This window comes from Diabrotica undecimpunctata, chromosome 8, assembly GCF_040954645.1.
Source record: "Diabrotica undecimpunctata isolate CICGRU chromosome 8, icDiaUnde3, whole genome shotgun sequence".
NCBI lineage: Eukaryota > Metazoa > Arthropoda > Insecta > Coleoptera > Chrysomelidae > Diabrotica > Diabrotica undecimpunctata.
The window spans coordinates 43,809,984-43,828,658 of NC_092810.1; the positions used below are offsets into that span (position 1 = coordinate 43,809,984).

At 32.0% G+C, this 18,675-nt stretch overlaps 1 pseudogene; it reads right to left on the reverse strand.

Moving 5' to 3' along the window:
• Window positions 1–9,391: 9,391 nt before the first annotated feature.
• Window positions 9,392–10,782, reverse strand: LOC140448211 (uncharacterized; annotated as a pseudogene).
• Between the last annotated feature and the right edge of the window lie 7,893 nt (window positions 10,783–18,675).

Here is an 18,675-nt window from a genome sequence, read left to right on the forward strand (position 1 = left end):
AGGCAGCATTTTGATTTATTCACACACAGATAAGAGATGAACGGATGTGCTTTTTTATTGGATAATTACAGTTCAGATTGGAGCTATTTTTGTTTTTAACATTTAAAAATTGTTTTTAATGGAGGCCGAAGGTTATCTTTAATAAACTTTTTCTGACAGGTTATAATTATTTTTTTCTTATTTCAAATTTAAAGCGAACATAGCTAAAGTGTTATATAATTAGGAGGAAGTTAATAAAATTATATAAAATTGGTTCTAGAAAAAATGTTACATATTAATAAAGACTCTTTGTAACTTGAGATTTTTTATTTTCTTAGTGCGTATATTAGTTAATAGTCCAAAGTGTAGGGAAAAAAGTGCATTAATTATTGAATTTTTAAAAATAATAAAGCCTTGTAAGGTCAATGTCTGGATTAACCTTCAAGTGTTTCCAACTTCAAACTGTTGTTTATTATTTTTTATGGCACTTTTAAGGTGCAAAAAACGGGTTTCTTATTATTATTATTTTTTTATTTTATTTTGATTTGTATCAAATCAATATTTTTGAGTAGAATGCATTTTTTATGCAAAATGAATGATTGAAGGATTGAAGAATTAATGATTGACTTTTTAAAATAACTTTAGAGGCTTTATATTGTAGTTTTTTTAATTACAAATCGAATGAGACTTCGTAAGGCCCTATCACTCAATTTCTTTTCGAGAAACGTTTAATTGCTTATAAAAAATTCTTAAATTTGTATAAATTTTGCAGAGCCAGATTTTTTTTAAGATAGAAATCTAATTCTCAACTTGTTCTCTTTTTGATCGATTGTATTTGCCGCCAACAAAAAGTGGTACGAATAAGCATTGTTTGAGATATTATTATCCAATACAAGTTTTGTTCTCTTACTCTCGTAATAATCTTGATTCGGTTGGCGATTTGGTTGGCAAAAGGGGGAAAACGGATTAGAATCAATCACGTCTAAAAAAAAATGGGTCCTCCCAAAGTGTCAGAGATGAATGTAAATATACATTAGAATCTGCGTGCAGCAAACAGTGTGATTGTTGCATACATGATCTAAAATGTACGCGAATATGCGAAAATTGTAACGGAGATGCTGCAATAATTCTCTGATTGCTATGTAATGAAAATGACGATTTGAATAAGAGTGACGACATTAAAATTATAAATAACTCTGCGATCTACGGGTTGGGTCTGTCGGGCCCATTCAGTTTTTCTAATATCTCTATTCGGTCAGTGACTCTACGATCCTGGCGGTCTAGGTACCTTTCGACGGTATGGCCAGTTATAATCACTCAGTTACTAATGGGTATTGAAGCGATAGTGTCGATGTTATATATGTTTTCGTTCTCTCAGACCCAACCCGTTCCTTAATGTAAGTATTTTTTTATGAAAGTACAAAACCAAATTTGCAGTGCATTGTTTTTAGAACTTAGCAAAATAATGTATTCTTACAAGGAGAGGTAAAACGTTTGCAATGTCTCTACGAGGAAGTTGCAACCAACGAGGAAGAAAATTATGAAAATTTAGATTTCGATGAGTCTATTGTTGGAAAATTAGAAAATGAAGATGGTAATCATAACGGTGTCTGATTTATCAGACACCGAACTAAACTTACAAGAATGTATTCCACAAGGTGGCTCAAACCAACACCTTTATTACAATACCAAAAATGGAATGAACCGGAATAAGACATGCGGATCACGAAATGTTAGAACAAGACGAGAAAATATCATCACAAAACTTCCTGGAGTTGGAAAGTTGAGCAAAAAGTTGCACAACTGAAAAGTAATGCTGGAAACTGTTTTTTAATGACAAAATTATAAAACATATTGTTGAATGTACTAATGTATATATCGAGCGTGTGTCCGTGAGATATAAAGACAGTTCCGATGCGAGGCTAACAAATATATGTGAACTAAAAGCTCTGATTGGCCTGCTTTACTTAGCTGGAGTTTACTATGGAGGTAGAACCTCAATTTTTAAGTTTTGGGAAAAAATGGTACGGGAATTGACATATTTCCGGCAACGATGGCTCTCCGCAGGTTTAGATTTCTTATGAAGTGCTTACGACTACATGATATTCGTACAAAGGACGAACGGAAACAAGTAGACAAGCTTGCAGCATTTCTAATTGATACTTATCAATTAGAAATCTACGTCGGTACACAACCACCAGGTCCATATTTTATCAATTATGCAGCCTACGATGTGGTTGAGCGGCTTTGCAAACCAATCTCCAAATCCAACCGGAATGTCACCATGGACAATTGGTTTACATTAATTGAAGTCGCACAAAAGTTACTGTCAAATCATAGTCTAACAATTGTAGGCACCCTACGGAAAAACAAAAGGCATATCTCAACCGAATTTTTATTGAACAATTGACCGCCAAAATCAACTATGTTTGGATTTACTAAAGATACGACGATATTTTCTTATATACCAAAACCAAAAAAACATGTTGTTCTTTTGTCAACCCTAAACCATGATGAAAAAATCGATCCGACAACTGGTGACGAAAGAAAAACTAAAGTAATAACGTTCTTTAACTCTACGAAAGGTGGTGTGGATATGGTTGATCAACTTCGAGGTTCCTATACTGTCGCAAGAAATACAAAACGTTGGCCCATGGTAATCATTTATGGATTGCTTGATGTTGCTGCAATAAATGCATTTGTGATACAAAGAACTAACAAATTGGATCTAAAAACAAGCAAAAGAAGAAGATTTTTTTTTTTAAAGAACTAGGTCTTCAGTTAGTAATGGACAATATAAAAGAAAGAGCTCAATCTCCTCATTCGACACGAGATATAAGAGAGCTTGCTGCTAAACTCAATGGTGTTGAACCAGTACAAGCACCTGCGGAATTGCAAAATAAAAGGGGTCGTTGTGCTTTTTGTAGAGATCGTAAAACTCGATACATGTGTCACTATTGTAAAAAATTTATTTGCTTGGAATATACCGTACCTGTTTGTCGCATATGCAGTGATAAAATTACTGAATAAGTTATATACAAGGTGTTTTTTAAATATCGGCCATATTGTAGTACGTAATTTCTTTTATATTTTTAGTTTTAGTATTATAATAGAAGTTCATTTTCTTTTAATGTATGTAAGTTGTCTTTGGTAGTAGTTCTAATATATGCCTCGCAAACCTGTTGTTACAAAATTTAACATAAAAAATTCTTAGTTTAATTTTTGGGCTTCTCAGATCCAACCCGTTCTTACGTGTATCAAAGTATCACCCGTGTACCGAAGGAATAATATAAATAAAAAACGACAAGTTAATGGATATTAGTAATATTAATTTTAAATTAATAAATAATGTTAATAATAATTATAGTATTAAAAATCAACTACTGAATAAACTTTTTGAGTGCATTTTACATTTATTATTTTACACCTCACCCTTTAATTGCCAAGCCATATTCTCTCTCTCTCTCTCTCTCCCTCTCATACACACCCTTCAATTGAACATTCTATTCTTTAATTAAAAAATATTAAATATTGTATCCACTAAACGTATGTTATAAAATAAATGTAATATGAATATTTATTATTTAATAATTAAAATATATCACATGAAGGATACAGGGAAAAAACCAGATATGTCATTTCTTTTCACAACTGAGTAAATTGAATTTTAATCTTCAAAACCAATTATTTTTATTTCAAAAAGGGATTATAAACATTAGATTACATCAAACAGAAGTTAACATTATTATAAAGTATTATATCGACAGTTTTTTAGTTTACAAAACTAAAGTCGGCTTTACTGCAAAAAATCTGCATCAATTATTACGGTTTGCAGGAACATAAGCAGCAATGTCACCTAAAACAGACAAAAACCAGACAGTTTTTATTATCGAACTAAATAAGAAAATTAATATGTATTTTTAATGTTTATTTATTATCAACAATTATATAATTTAAACATACTGTTAGAGATGAGACAAGTTTTGGAAAAATGTCACTGCTTTTGGACTGCAAAACCGTATAAGACTCATAGCTCTTGTTATACAGAAATCATCGATTTTACGGCAAAATGTTTGGCATATATCTGAAGCTTTTAAGACATAGGTGGGGGTTACTAGATGATGAATAGATAAAAAGATACTCCTATTTTTACCTTGCGTGTTTTTTAAACAATAATTTATGGTCAGAATTTGATTTTTTATATATAAGTTTTTTCCCTTATAATTTAAATAAACAATATTTATACCATTTTTTCATATCAAGAATATCTTTATTTTCCCGTTTTTTCAATTAAAATTGATAGATAATTTACGGAGATATTTGCAAAAAAGCAGTTTTTTTGCACTAATTTATAAATTTAATTAATTATTTTATTAACAAAATAAAATGTTATTAATACATTTCAACATTAAGGAATTACCGTCCTTTAAATTTTTGCGAAATTTCCCCCTGATCGGTAAAATAGTTTAAAAGTTATTCAATTTGTTTATCCCTGGGACTAATTATTTAAACCATTGAACTTGCCCTATGAATGATGCTAGACACATTTAACAAATTTCATAGGATTGTTTAAGACTTATACTATCTCAAAAGTTAAATTAATATTGAGTTTTCATCGAAATTATTTACAAAATATACGTTTGAAAAATGGGTATGTTTTTTATTTATAAACAATTGTAATACCTTCTATATTTTTAAATAAATCTAAAATTTATAAATAATTAGCCTCAGGGATAAACAAATTAAATAACTTATAAAATATTTGACTGATCGGGGGGAAATTTCGCACAAATCTAAAAGATGGTAATTCCTTGATGTTTAAATGTATTAATACCATTTTATTTTGTTAATAAAAAAATTAATAAAATCTATAAATTAGTGCAAAAAAACTGCTTTTTTGCAAATATCTCTGTAAATTATTTATCAATTTTAATTAAAAAAACGGGAAAATAAAGATATTTTTGACATAAAAAAATGACATAAATATTGTTTATTTAAAATATAAGGGAAAAAATTTATAGACAAAAAATCAAATTGTGACCATAAATTATTGCTTAAAAAAAACGCAAGGTAAAACTAGGAGTATCTTTTCATCTATTCATCATCTAGAATCCCCCACCTATGTCTTAAAAGCTTCAGATATCTGCGAAACATTTTTCCACCTTTTTTTTAACCAGACTGGGCTATCATTAGGTCGTAAAACATAGCCTTCGGAATTGATGAACCTCTAGCAAAAATAAAAAAAAAAAACGAATAAATCTCATTTTTATTTAAAAGTTTTTTATAATTTATCATCGTATACCGGAACAGGCAGCAAAAATTGTCCACATCTTAAAGCTGAATTTTGGTCAAAGCGTTTTCGTATTAATCCAGATAGTACTAGTCCATTGTATGTTGACCGGTAGTAGTATTCAAATATCAAATTCTGTATTTTAAATGGGCATTTTTGTAAATATATTGTGTCTAAAAATGATTTCCAATCCAGCAGCATGTTTTGTGACAAACTCACTATAACAAACGGCGATGGTTTGAAACGAGAATGCCTATAGTTTATTTTTATGAACGAGAGAGTAATTAGCATAATTTTAACTGGTAGCTCCGACCACTCCATGGGCGTGCTCAAGATTAATTGAAAAATTACTTTGAATAATTGTAAAAAATAAATGAATTATTTCAGTGTTATAAAGTGTTATGTGTATGTAAACAAAAGTGACCTCTTTTATCACACACTATATTAGAACTGACTGGCCTACATTAAAAAGGGTTTTAAAAAATTCACATTTTTTTTAATTTTTAAAAATTACAAAAGAGAAAAAGAGTTTTTAAAACCGTCTAAGGTATGTTAAATAGATGAATAAAAATATTAATATAAAACTTACAGCTACTTGTTACAAATCCAAATCAGATTCAGAAGATGAACTTTCAGAACCAAGATTTATAATAACTGGCTCGATCATTTTACCAGTAATATTGTCCAGCTTCCACATTTTTTCCTCTTCTTTAATAGTGTGATTTACTGCCTTTTCCCAGTTTTCAGGTTTTACATTATTTACGGCCTCCAAAAACAACTGTTTAACATCATGAATTTTAAAAGTGGTATTTTTTCTTGAAACTTCACTCTTTATCTGTGCCCATACAAGTTCAATCGGGTTTATTTCACAATGATATGGTGGGGATCTAAGTACTGTCATTCCACGATTTTTGGCAATTTCATCAATTTCGTATTTTTTAAATTTTTTCTTTATGAAGGGCACACAACGAATAAAGTTCCTTTCTTTTAGATCCGGAATAGTACGTAATATTTTTTGAACTCAGCCAATTCTGCAAGTCTTTTTTTAACCACTTGGTTGTGGGCAGTCCTTCTATAAGTCTGGAGTGATAACTTGCATTATCCATTACTATTACACAGTTCTTAGGAAGAAGATCTATCATTTGTTCGAACCATTCTTGAAAGACATCAGCGTTCATGTCTTCATGTTAGTCACCGGTACGAGTTGATTCAAAAGTTAATAAACCACCTTCAACAAAACCGTCTGAACTGCCAATGTGTACTATTATCAGCCTGCGTCCCTTTCCTGATGGTGGGTTTAAACCAGTAGATAAGTTATTTACAAAAGCGTGCCTTTGACTCGTAACAGTTTCATCCTGCCAAAATTTATTTGGTGTATGACCCTCGTTGATCCATGTTTCATCAAGATAAAATATTTTTCTTTTTTGGTTTCTCATTTCCTTTATGGTTCTTAGAAAATGTCTTCTCCATATGACAATATCGCTTCTTTCTAATAAAATAGACTTTCTGGGATTCTTTTTCCAGCGGAAGCCTATTTCTTTTAAAAGTTTCCATAACGTACTTCGACTCATTTCTGGGTAATCCTTATCATCTCGAACTGAGACACGAACTTTATCCAATGTTGGAAATTCTTGTCTAAAGAAGAATTCATGCACTTTCCGTCGAAGTCCTTCTTTAAAATGATATTCTATTTGAAAATTACGTGGCATTTGAAAACTACCACATTTCTCTTCTTTAATAACTCTGTAAATCGTAGATTTCCCAACACCAAGTGTACTGCTAACTAACTCAATGGTCTCATCAACACTTTCACATAAACGTTTGTCTGTAAATGATTTAAAACAATTAAATATTAATGTTTTTTCATTAACTGTTAGAGGACCAATTTTTCGGCGTTTACACGGCACTTCCAAATTTTCCATAACACTAGTATACACAATAAACTGCACCTTGCAACTGAAGTACCTACTTTTAGTGAACTGTTAAGAATTTTGAATACGCCACTTGGACCTTCCTACAAAATAGAAAAACCCACTATCACATTTTCTGTGGAATAAGTTTAGAAGGTAATTATCTAGTCAATTACTGTCGTAGATTCCTGGAATTAAAGAATTAAATGTTTGATTGTTGAAACCCTTACTTCGTGGAATGCACTCATTTCAGATAAAATAAAACGTTTTATTTTATCTAAAGAATTAAACTTTATTTTGCAAATAGGCAAAGAATTAAACTTTATTTTGCAAATAGATAAAATAAAACGTTTTATTTTATCTAAAGAATTAAACTTTATTTTGCAAATAGGTAGGTACTTATTAAACTTTTATTGGTTATATATAACCAATAAAATAAACATTTCTTGCAAATTCATTAGTACCTGTTAACCTCCATCACTCCGACACTGGCAACCTTATTTAGGGATTAGTAACCCTCACAACTATTGTATTCTATTCTGCTCCAACCTTTATACCTAATGGTCATACTCAATTTAAAATTGTTTTCCTATATACTTCTGTAAACTTGTTGACAAATATCTGTTTTTCATTGAGTCACCCGTATTAACAGTTTAGGGATTTGCATACATAATTTATTGTTTTATTACTCTCTCATACATAAAAATACACTATAATGATTTCTTCAAATTCTTTCGGGACCTCATGGGGGCTCTTTAAATCCCACAATCCTACACTTTTGGTACACTCCAAATAGGAATGACCTCTTACAGGGAATGTTATATTTATTTCCTTTAGATCATGAATTTTGTTGTTTATTACAAAATGAATAAATCGAAAAATAGTAAAGTTTTTATTTCGTCCTTCGACAGAGTCGAAGAAGATTTGCAGTTCTTCAATATGGCCTTTTAAGTAATTATTGATAAAGTGAAGAAGAAAAGATGTGACTTTGTTTTACCCTTTATTAGCCATTCCTTCATGATAGGTGTAAAAATGGACTGACGAGAAGAGCGACTTTTTTTCCAGATTTTTTGGCTTGCCTTTTCCTTGAATAAAACGCTTCAACCTTTCTTTTATGCAAATCGTTTATAACATTTAATTGTCTAAGTTCATTAGTACCAGTCAAACTTTTAAGCTTAATTTGAAATTCACCACACGTTGCGCATGTGTTACTTCTTGGGTATCCAAAAGCAATATTAAATTCCTTATTAAAAATGTTCTGTACGTTTCATATGAGACTTAAGCATTTAGATGCTTTTCTTTAAAGAGGTTAAATTTTTTTGATTGTGAGCTCTTTTGGTAAATAAGTATTTTTTACATATTTTAGACTATAGTGGCTTTAACGATCCTTAATACTTTTGATGTGGTCACATACCAAACCTTTTTTTAAGTCGCCCAGCTTTTTATATGTTGCAATATGCTTTTCACGTCTGTCCTTAGGAGCTGAACCAGTTAGTGTGACGCTTTGCTTTATATAATTTATAATTTATTTTTTATAATCCCATGAATGGAACAAAAAGCTTTGGCATACACCCGAATATCACAATCGCTGACTCAAACTCGATACGCATAACTTGCATCCTATAAACTCGCAGTATTCTCGTTTCAACGAGGCTTTCTATGCTGGACAGGTAAGACAGTAATTAAACCAGCCAAATAGCATAAAGCTATTTGTATAAAGCGCAGAGCATGAAATTTCTCAATATTTATTTCCTTTGCACCTCACTAATTACCTCAAAGTACTTTATGCTTAAGCAGTTACAAGGCTGTCCAGCTTCATGAGTTTATTTTAAAATCGCCTCTCGGGTCTCTTTAACTTTAACGTTTTTAAGACCTCTGACATCCGTCTGGTACTCGTCCTTTTTTTGAAGGCATAATTAAAGGGTCCAATGCATAAACTGTTCAAGTCAAATAAAAAACATTTTGAGCGAAAACTATGAAATCCTGATAAATTTTGTATTTTCTAACATTTGAAGATCATCTGGCACATAATTTGTTTCCAAAGACATAACATGCTCAAATTTGTTCTTTTTCAGCTTTCTTATTTCAGTGTACAACTTATGGTCATGATTTGGTAAGGTCAGGGGTTGCAAGTTCCTCTTATCTCTTATTTCAAAAGTATTGAATACAGTAAAGTTGACGATTTCGCTACATTTAAACGTCATTACACTATCTAGTTTTTCATATCGCATGACCCGATATTCTGAGATGGTAAAAATTGGTTGTTCTTCCGTGAAGGATTTTTCACAAAAAATTGTTGAAAATGAGTCTTAAAGTTCAGAAACATATCTTGAGTCACATTAATAACTTGAAACTGTTTGTTACTATTTTCAATAATTTTTGAGTATTCTTGGGGTAAAAATATCTTGTCATGTTTCCGTTTTTGTCTTTCTATTACTCCAAAGCTTCTGTCACAGGGAAGGAAACTATGTCCGGGTTCAGGGTATCTGTGCACTATCAGTCTAAGCTTCTCAGTAGTTGCCAAAATGGTATAAAAAAACTGTACCAGTACAAAACTTTTGTTTTGGGACGAATCGTTATCAGAAAATATGTAAATAGTGGTTACGTCTTGATTAATATGATTATGTATTTAAAAAATGATGTAGTATACTAGCTACATCGTTTTGTCCTTTTGCAGCTATTGTCTCATCATAAACATAAAAATAACTTTTTCCAGTACTTCCCACATAAATACAACAATTGTATACCAAAAGTTGAATTTTGTAGAAAACTTCACTACTCGAGGACACTGGAAGTGGCAAATTTTGCTGAAAATCGAACGTTAAAACTTCTACTTCTAAATCATTCTTAGCTAAATCTGTTTTTTCTTTCATGTCTTGATAAAAAGTTTCAGCTTTTGTAATATGTAGTTTTTTCTCTGTTTCCAATGCTCTTTTTTGGTCATCATTATCGGCGGCATTAATTTGATTTTGTAACTTATCACACTTCTGACAAATATCTGACTTTGGTTTACCGAAGGATATTTTAAAGTTTTCTGTAAAAAATTTTCTATAATATTCATACTTTACAATCAGTTTCATATTTTCATTTTGTAGAAGTAATTGTTTAGGTTCGTATTGTTCTAAGTACATGTGATGCATTTTTGCAATATTTAAAAGAGGAGAGAGGTAATAGTGCTGCAAGTTATCTTTCAAACTGTAATGCGATTTGTATCTTGGGTAACTACCGGTCGGGTAGGTTATTAGATCTTATTACGTGTTTTCCTCTGCCATCCACAGGAGGAGTTCCATGGCCCATATGTAAGTAATTCTGTAAACGTTCAAGTCTTGCTTTCGAAATACCATGTAATGAAAGAAATGCCTTTTTGCAAATTTTTCGTGTCGCCCCATCGCAGCGAACCTGAAACAATAAAACATTTTAAATACTTGGTAAAATCTTAAGCTCAAACAATTTATGTTTTATATTTCAACCAGTAAATATTACCTTATAAGTAAATGATGATTTATTTTTCATTTCTTGGCCAGAACGTGGTCTTACTCGTTTAACTTCTAATTTATCAATATTTCCATATAAATAAGCATCTTGGAGATCTTTTGTTCCCATGGCACAAAAATCGCGAAATATTTTGGTACAGTTTTCATGCCCAATTTCTCCAAAACACTTTAGCTTACATTTGCAGTTAGTACCAATATGTTTTCCGGGTTTATATACACCAGCAATGGTCAAATAAGGCTCACCCTTAACTCGTTTATTTTTTCGTATGTTTCTTTTCCATGATGCTGTACGTAAAAGTCGCTTTTTTTCTTTTTGTGTCGTATTATTAGACATTTCAAGAACATCTGACGTATTAGGGATGGCTTCAGGTTCTTTATTTTCTCCATCAGAGCTAAAGGAATTATCGGATGCAGTATAGTTTGTAAGGGACTGAATTTTGTGGTTATGTTTATTTTTAATTGGCACATAATCTTCGTCACTGGACGGACCCCTCCGAATCACTATTAGCCGTAATTGTTCATTAATAATCACACAAATAAGAACTCACACTTTTGTGGTTACAATAATACTGGCATGACACTACGGCAGTTTTTCTCAGTTTTAGTAGTCTAAAATATAGGTCGTAATTCGAAGAATTTAATGCTGCCTCTACCAGGATTTTCAATTAAATGTGACATATCTGGCGATTTTGGTTGAAATTTTTTAACGAACATGTGATTTACTGTTTACTGTCAACTTTACTCATGTTTTTGGCTATAGAAATTTTTTAAAAATAAAAATTATATCCTTATAAAATATAGGTCTTTAACTATTGTATGGCGCAAATTTTAATGGTTAATTTTTATAAACACAGCGGCTGTGATTTTTTGGGCGTAGGAAATTTCGACACTAAGCAGGTAGCGACTAAAATTTAATGGCAATTTTTGACACCAGCCCCAATTCCCGTTTTTATCTTACAGGTATATTCGACACCAAATAAATATAGCTGCGACATAAATAAAATACCATAATTAATTAATTTATTTATTATAATAAAAGTAATGTGCATTTTATTTCTTTATAACTGTAATAATATCTAAATATAATACAACTAGTACCTAATTTTTGTACATTTTACCGTTAATATACTTGTATACAATGATTTATTTGCTATTATAGGAATGATAAGATACAGCTTTTATAAAATCTAACCTACGTATTTGTTGGGATCGTAGTTTATCCATCATTTTCTCCAAAAATGGCAATTTAGCCTTAACAGTAGTATCTCTGATTTTTGCTGGTATAAGTAAACTATTTATTTTGATATAAGTGTCTACTTGAAATTCTTTTAACTTTTCAATAAAAATAAAAATAGAAGGATGTGTTGAATAAAAAGAAGAATTAAATCTCGAATGAAAGGATTCACAGGCATTTGTGGTCCTCGCAATAGACGGATCCTGATTAGACCATATGTGTGGTGGAAATAGAGCGCTATCGAAAATGTAATTTTCGACGACGACGACAGTTGTAAATGTTCTTTCTTATGCTAGCTATGTCAGGAACCGTCAGCAAATTGGCATCACACTCAGCAACAGCAGTTCTTGTAATTTTGGCAGGCTTTTCCGATATGTCCTCTTGGGCTTTTCTTTTACATGCATTGGTTACCATCTTTACTTCAAGCTTTTTTGGATCGGCTTCATGATTATGTACCAAATCACTTCTTGTGATGGTGAGGTCCTCACAGCCTATTGTAAACACTTTTGCGGAACACTTAGTGTTTCTTTGGATGCAGCGCCAAAATATCTCGCCGCTTTTTAACACTTTCTGTTTCGAGAACGAATGATGCTCCACCACTAATAAATCTCGACCCCGGGAACTTTTTATCAAACTCATTTGTTAAATATCCGTATACGTGCACAAGTCAACGTCAAACAAGAAATAAATTACAACTGAAATAATTTAGTCACAAGTACACAAGTGCCACGCCCCCCGCCGTGACAATAAATATTGGGAAAACCCGCTTGTCCTGCTTGGGTGCAAATGTCCATCGCCGCTAATTACCTACCTACCTGCTTTACGCCGCGGTGTCGAAATTTCCTATAATAAAATTTGACCCTTCGATTACCCCAGGTACAAAGACAATTTGGTGTCGAAAGTTCGCCCGCCGGATTTTTTAAACCAGTTAGGCTAACTCGACTTCTGTTGGTTGTAGAAAACTTTTTTTTTTAAATTTTTTATAACTTCAGCTATAAGAATCAATAAGTTAACAATGTGTGTACTGTATATGGAGCGCTGTAGCTTAATTAGTTTGTAACGGAAAAGTCGCTCCCACTTCAAATCAATAAATAAGATGTTGAAGCACTTTTTGGGCATTTATTTTTATTTCTAGATAAAAATAAAATTGGCAGTGCCGTGCGAAAAAGCGTTTTTAATTAAGGTTATATAGCAAAATCGTATATAACCGGGACCCTGTTTTATCGACCAGGTAGAAATATATTATTAATTATTTGTTTTGTTGCTCAACAGTTTAAATAGTACTGATATCAATAAACTAGCATAAAAGTATGCTGTGTCCGTATCATCAAATAGAATCATGTATTTAACTTGTTACATATACCTTCTCAGAAATAAAACAATACGAAAAGCAATGTAATCCTATCCCATTCACATGTATCACTGTCTATATATCTATAGCATCTTATCAATTCAGTATTCCATATATGGTTACACACTAGTTCAGAAGACTGCTTCTGTCACTAATCAATTTAAACTGACCGTATTTTGTTCTAAAATCAATTCTGCTCAATTTTAATGTCTTTTCCAATGAAATTCTCTTAAAAATACCTGAGTCTCGTCAACAAAATTGACTTAAAATTGACAAATAAGATAAAATAAATGCATTTATTTTATGTAGAAATGTCAATGCACCCTTAGTCACCTATATGCTTCCGAGCCACTGCTCCTACCATGTACTCCCGTCGATCCCTAATTGAGAAACTTAATTTACGATCCCCGGAGAAATCGGGTTGACGTTTATATGTGAAATGTGTCTGTTATTGAAATTGCTAACAGAAAACCGACAATTTTTCTTTGCAGCATACTGGCTGCGCCGCTTAAATCAATCAAAGAAAAAAGAAATAGGGATTCACCGTATCCGACATGACGTCCAGCGGGATGTGTATTTAATTTCCCATGCTACGAGTGCTATTCTTCGTTGATTGCTTTTGCACTTACGTGACGCGGACTTAGGGTTGTTTCTTGAGTGAGAGAATATATTCGTAGGCCTTTAAAGAACTTTAAACTCACATAATGGGTGATTGGTAAAAGGATAACATTCCAAAAATATGGCGAATTTAAGTAAGATAGCCATTTTATGAATATTTGTATCTTCTATCGGCTGAGTACAAAAACGATAAAATCGCCGGTCGCCTTTATATAAAAACATTGGTGTTGAGCGGAAAAAGGATAATATTACTGCAATGCTATCGTTTATCCCCGCAATGTAAAAAATGTTAGTGTCACTTCATATCTTTCGGAGTCTGGAATAGGGAACCGTTGATTTTCAGTTTGTTTTGCACTATCGTTGAGTAAACAGTATTGTTTAGCTATTGTTGAAAAGTATTTTAAAACTTGTTTTAAAAGTGAATTTTATTTAACATTGACCTGCCGTAAAAATTGAAGTTATCTATAATTTAATAGTTCAGTGTCTAATGAATAAGCATTTAGTTATTGTTAAATAAAAATATTAAAATTTAATCTTTGTTTATAGAAATGTCGGATTCGGACTATTCGGAGAGTGAACCTGCAGGCGTAGGAAAAAAGCAATAGCTCGATAAAAAATTTCACATAAAAGAAAGGGAAAAATTGGCAAGACAATCAGGAAGAGAGTTTGTTACACATAAAGGTACACTAGTTAATGCTTAAGTAACCGGACCAGATTGCACTTGTCGTAAGAAATGTATGGGGGATTTCACATTTGAAGAAAAACGTTCAATCATCGAAATCGTTTATAGTGGAACACAAAAAATGAAAAAGATACATACCTAATCGGATTAATAGCAAGACATGTCTAGCAAGATGTTGCTAGACATCGTCCTGCGTCAACAGAAGCTAGACAGTTTTCTTCTTATTTCAAGTATTTTGCTATGAAAGGTACGTGCAGAGTTGAAATTTGCCGCAATGCTTACATAAGTTTACATGCTCTCTCCAAGAAAACTAAAATTATCGAAATCAAAACTTTACCAGTTGATATAAGAGGAAGACATGCAAATCGTGTAAATAAACTTGATGTCACGATTGTTGCCAAAATTGATGATCACATAAAATCATTTCCAAAAAAAGAGTGCCATTATTCTTCAAAGGCGACTATCTACTTAGATACTAGCTTAAGTGTAACTAAGATGTATGAGCTCTTTATTAATGAAAATGCTAATTTAAAAACTATTGTAAAGTACGAATATTATCTACGACATTTCCGAGAAAACTACGGATATCGGTTTGGTAGACCATAAGTCTACGTTTGCTCGACCTGTGAAGATTTACATGCAAAAATAAAGTCAACAGCTCTTAATAAAACAGCAAAAAGATGCGCAGTGGCAGATCTTATGATACGTAAAAGACGAGCAGCTAAATTTAATAAAAAACTCTAGAAATCAAAGGGACCTGTAAGGAGATAAATGACGTTGGAGCAATAGTCTTTGATTATATGCAAAACCTTTCCCTTTCTTTAATGCCAGTTCAAGAAATGTTTTATTTACGCAAACTTTGGTATTATGTTTTTAATTTCCATAGCCTTGGCAATGATATATCGATGTTCTACAGATACACAGAGGAAGATGCTCAGCGAGGCCCCAATGAAGTCAGTACGTCAGTTTTGGACTTCAGACTTCATTACCAAATATATCCCCAAAGAAGTGAGAATCTTGCATGTCTTTAGTGATTCATGTGCAGGACAAAACTGTAATCACATTTTAACCAGGTTGTTTACTGCACTGATCATGAATGTTCATGAAAATGTTTCAAGAAATCCATCAATATTTTTCAATCCGATGCCATAGTTTTTTGCATTGTGACAGAAATTTCTCTGGTGGCCACAATATTTTAAAAAGACTATCAAATATGTTGAAAAGAAACAGCCATTTAACATATACCCAAACAATGAAACATAAACCTTTCCATCTCGAAAGCATACAATGGCAAACTTCCTATCAACTCCAAGAAGTTATAAGATGTCTTCAAAATAATACATTGTATACCAGAAGACTACAGGGCCTTCTGTGATGATATACTTACAAATCCTACAACAAATAGAGAGAACAGTGACCCAAAAGACTAAAAATAATATAAATGCTATTTGTTTCAAGTTTGTTTCTAAAATAAAAATAAGTTCTTTATAAATGCGTTGTTTTATTTTGTTCATGGTCTAAAGTCTAAAATTTAGATCCTGTTTAGGCAGAATGAAGATATAAATATAATTTACGACATAACAGACATACTTAGTACGAGGGTTGAAATCGAGCCATTAAGGAGTTCCAGATTAGTCTCGCAATGTAAAAGATGCCAGGCTTACGGACACACGTGAAAATAGTGTAAAAAGGAGCCAAGATATCTAAAATGTATTGGTAAATACCTTACTAAAGATTGACAAAAACCACCGAAAGATAAACCAAAATGTGTCCATTGCAAACTATCGCGGATGTTATGTAGTTAAAAAATTACAAACAATGAGAAACGAGAGAACAAACAAAGACGATGTTATAAAAGCTTCTCATAGAGTTAATGAAAGCAAAAAACTAAAAACTGTAAACGTCAGTGAAAATAGAGTTACAGCGATGTAACAAAGAATGCAAAGAGACATGCACCATTGCAACAAGAAAAAGAAACTGATATTACATTAAAAATGATCGAAAAACTCACCAAGTTTGATGACAAAATACTTTAAATCGATATCAGAGTTACCAGACTAGAACATAGCGCTAAAGGAGCTATTCCGAAAATCAGAAATGGCTAAGGACCTCCGTATAATGGCGTGAAACGCAAATGGACAGTTACAAAATCAGATCGAGTTGCAGGCAATACTAGACATTGAGAAAATTTATCTGTGTCTTGATTCTAAAACATACTTCACTAAACAGTCATATGTAAAATTTAGGATGTATAGAATATATTCTACTATACACCCAGATAATGCTGCTAAAGGAGGAAGCGCTATCATAATTAAAGATAACATCTTGCATCATGAGGAATTAAAATATGCAACTGAGCACATACAAGCTACAACGGTATGTGTGAAGATGAAAACACATACCGTAAATATAAGTTCAATATATTGTCCTCCTAGACACTCCATTAAAAGAGAATAATATAAAGAGTTTATGAACACTTTAGGAAAAAAGATACATCATTGGTGGCGACTAAAAAAAAGAATACCCACTGGGGCTCTAGGCTAACTACAACTAAAGAAAAAGAACTATTGTCAGCTGTTAAAGAACAAAAGGGTGAAGTAATATCTACTGGTAGACCAACATACTGGTCTACCGATAGGAACAAAATTCCAGACCTGATAGATTTCTTTATTTACGAACTGTGATCACTCACCGATAATTTTAACTATGAGTGATACAGTGATTAAAAAAGAGTTTAATCCAATATTGACTAATAAAAAAACTGACTGGGAGAGCTTCAAAATAAACCTTGAATATAAAATTAATCTTGCTGTACCATTGAGAAACACGAGGCAACTTAATGACAAATTGGAAGCATTTATAAAAAATATCCAACAAGTGGCTTGGGAAAATACTCTTACAATAACTGTTAGTACAAAAGGAAACAACTATTTAAAATAAATCAGAGAGCTCATAGTAGAAAAAAGGAAGTTAAGAAAAAAAATGACAGCAATACAGAGCTCCGCGAGATAAAACTCTAAATAATGCTACACAACAACTAAAAAGGCAGATACAGAATATAAAAAATACAACAATTAATTCTTTTTTAAATAATTTAACAGCTGACTAGATCACAGATTATTCGTTATGAAAGGCAACAAAACGAATGGAGCAACCAATTATTCATTCTCCTCCTATCAAGTTGGAAAACGGAAACCGGGCTAGAAGTAACGAACAGAAAGCAGAACGATTTGCAGATCATGTAGAAAGCACGTTCAAACCCAACGACATTGATGGTGAAGAACTGAGATGGGAAGGACCATTTCAAACCGAAGAAAGAATAACGTTGACGTCATTTAGAGAAGTATCAACAGAGATAAAAGAGAATACCAATCTTAAGAAAGGTCCATGATTATGATCTCATAACAGGAGAACTATTGAAAAATCTACCAAGAAAAGCTATAGTTAAGCTGATACACCTAATAAATACTGCTTTTAGATTGAGATATGTTCCCAGACTCTGGAAACTAGCCGAAGTAATTATGATCGCCAAACAAGGAAACTTACTAATGAAGTGACATCCTATCGACCATAAGCTTTAGATTTAAGTATTTGCTGTTTATTAAGTTAGGTCAGAAAATAACTGATAATTGGTTATTTGTGACCAGATGTATACAAACACCGTACAGGTGTTATAAAAAAAAATAAATAAATTTTGTTTGTTTGAACATTTAGTTAGTTAGGGCTAATATATTAGTTTTCACTCAATTCTTAACAAACTACAGAAAGCTAATCGATCTCTCCACCTATATATTTTATGTCAGATAGAAATATACCATTTTATATTTGGCATAAAAAATGCATAAAATCTTTTGATAATAAAAAACGTGTTGATAACGTAAGATAACCAGTTTGGATTTATCTGTTGGAGCTATTCCAACCCATAAGTATACCTGTTCCACTATAAAGATATATACATACTTGAGTGTCGAATCTGCAGCGATGATTTATCCTTCCGAACATAAAAATGTGTGTATTTTGTGTATAGGTAAAAGAACAACGGTGGCTGCACAAAGAACGGCTTCCGCATACATTACTCCCTTATTGTTGTACCTGTCATATTTATTTATAAGTTCTT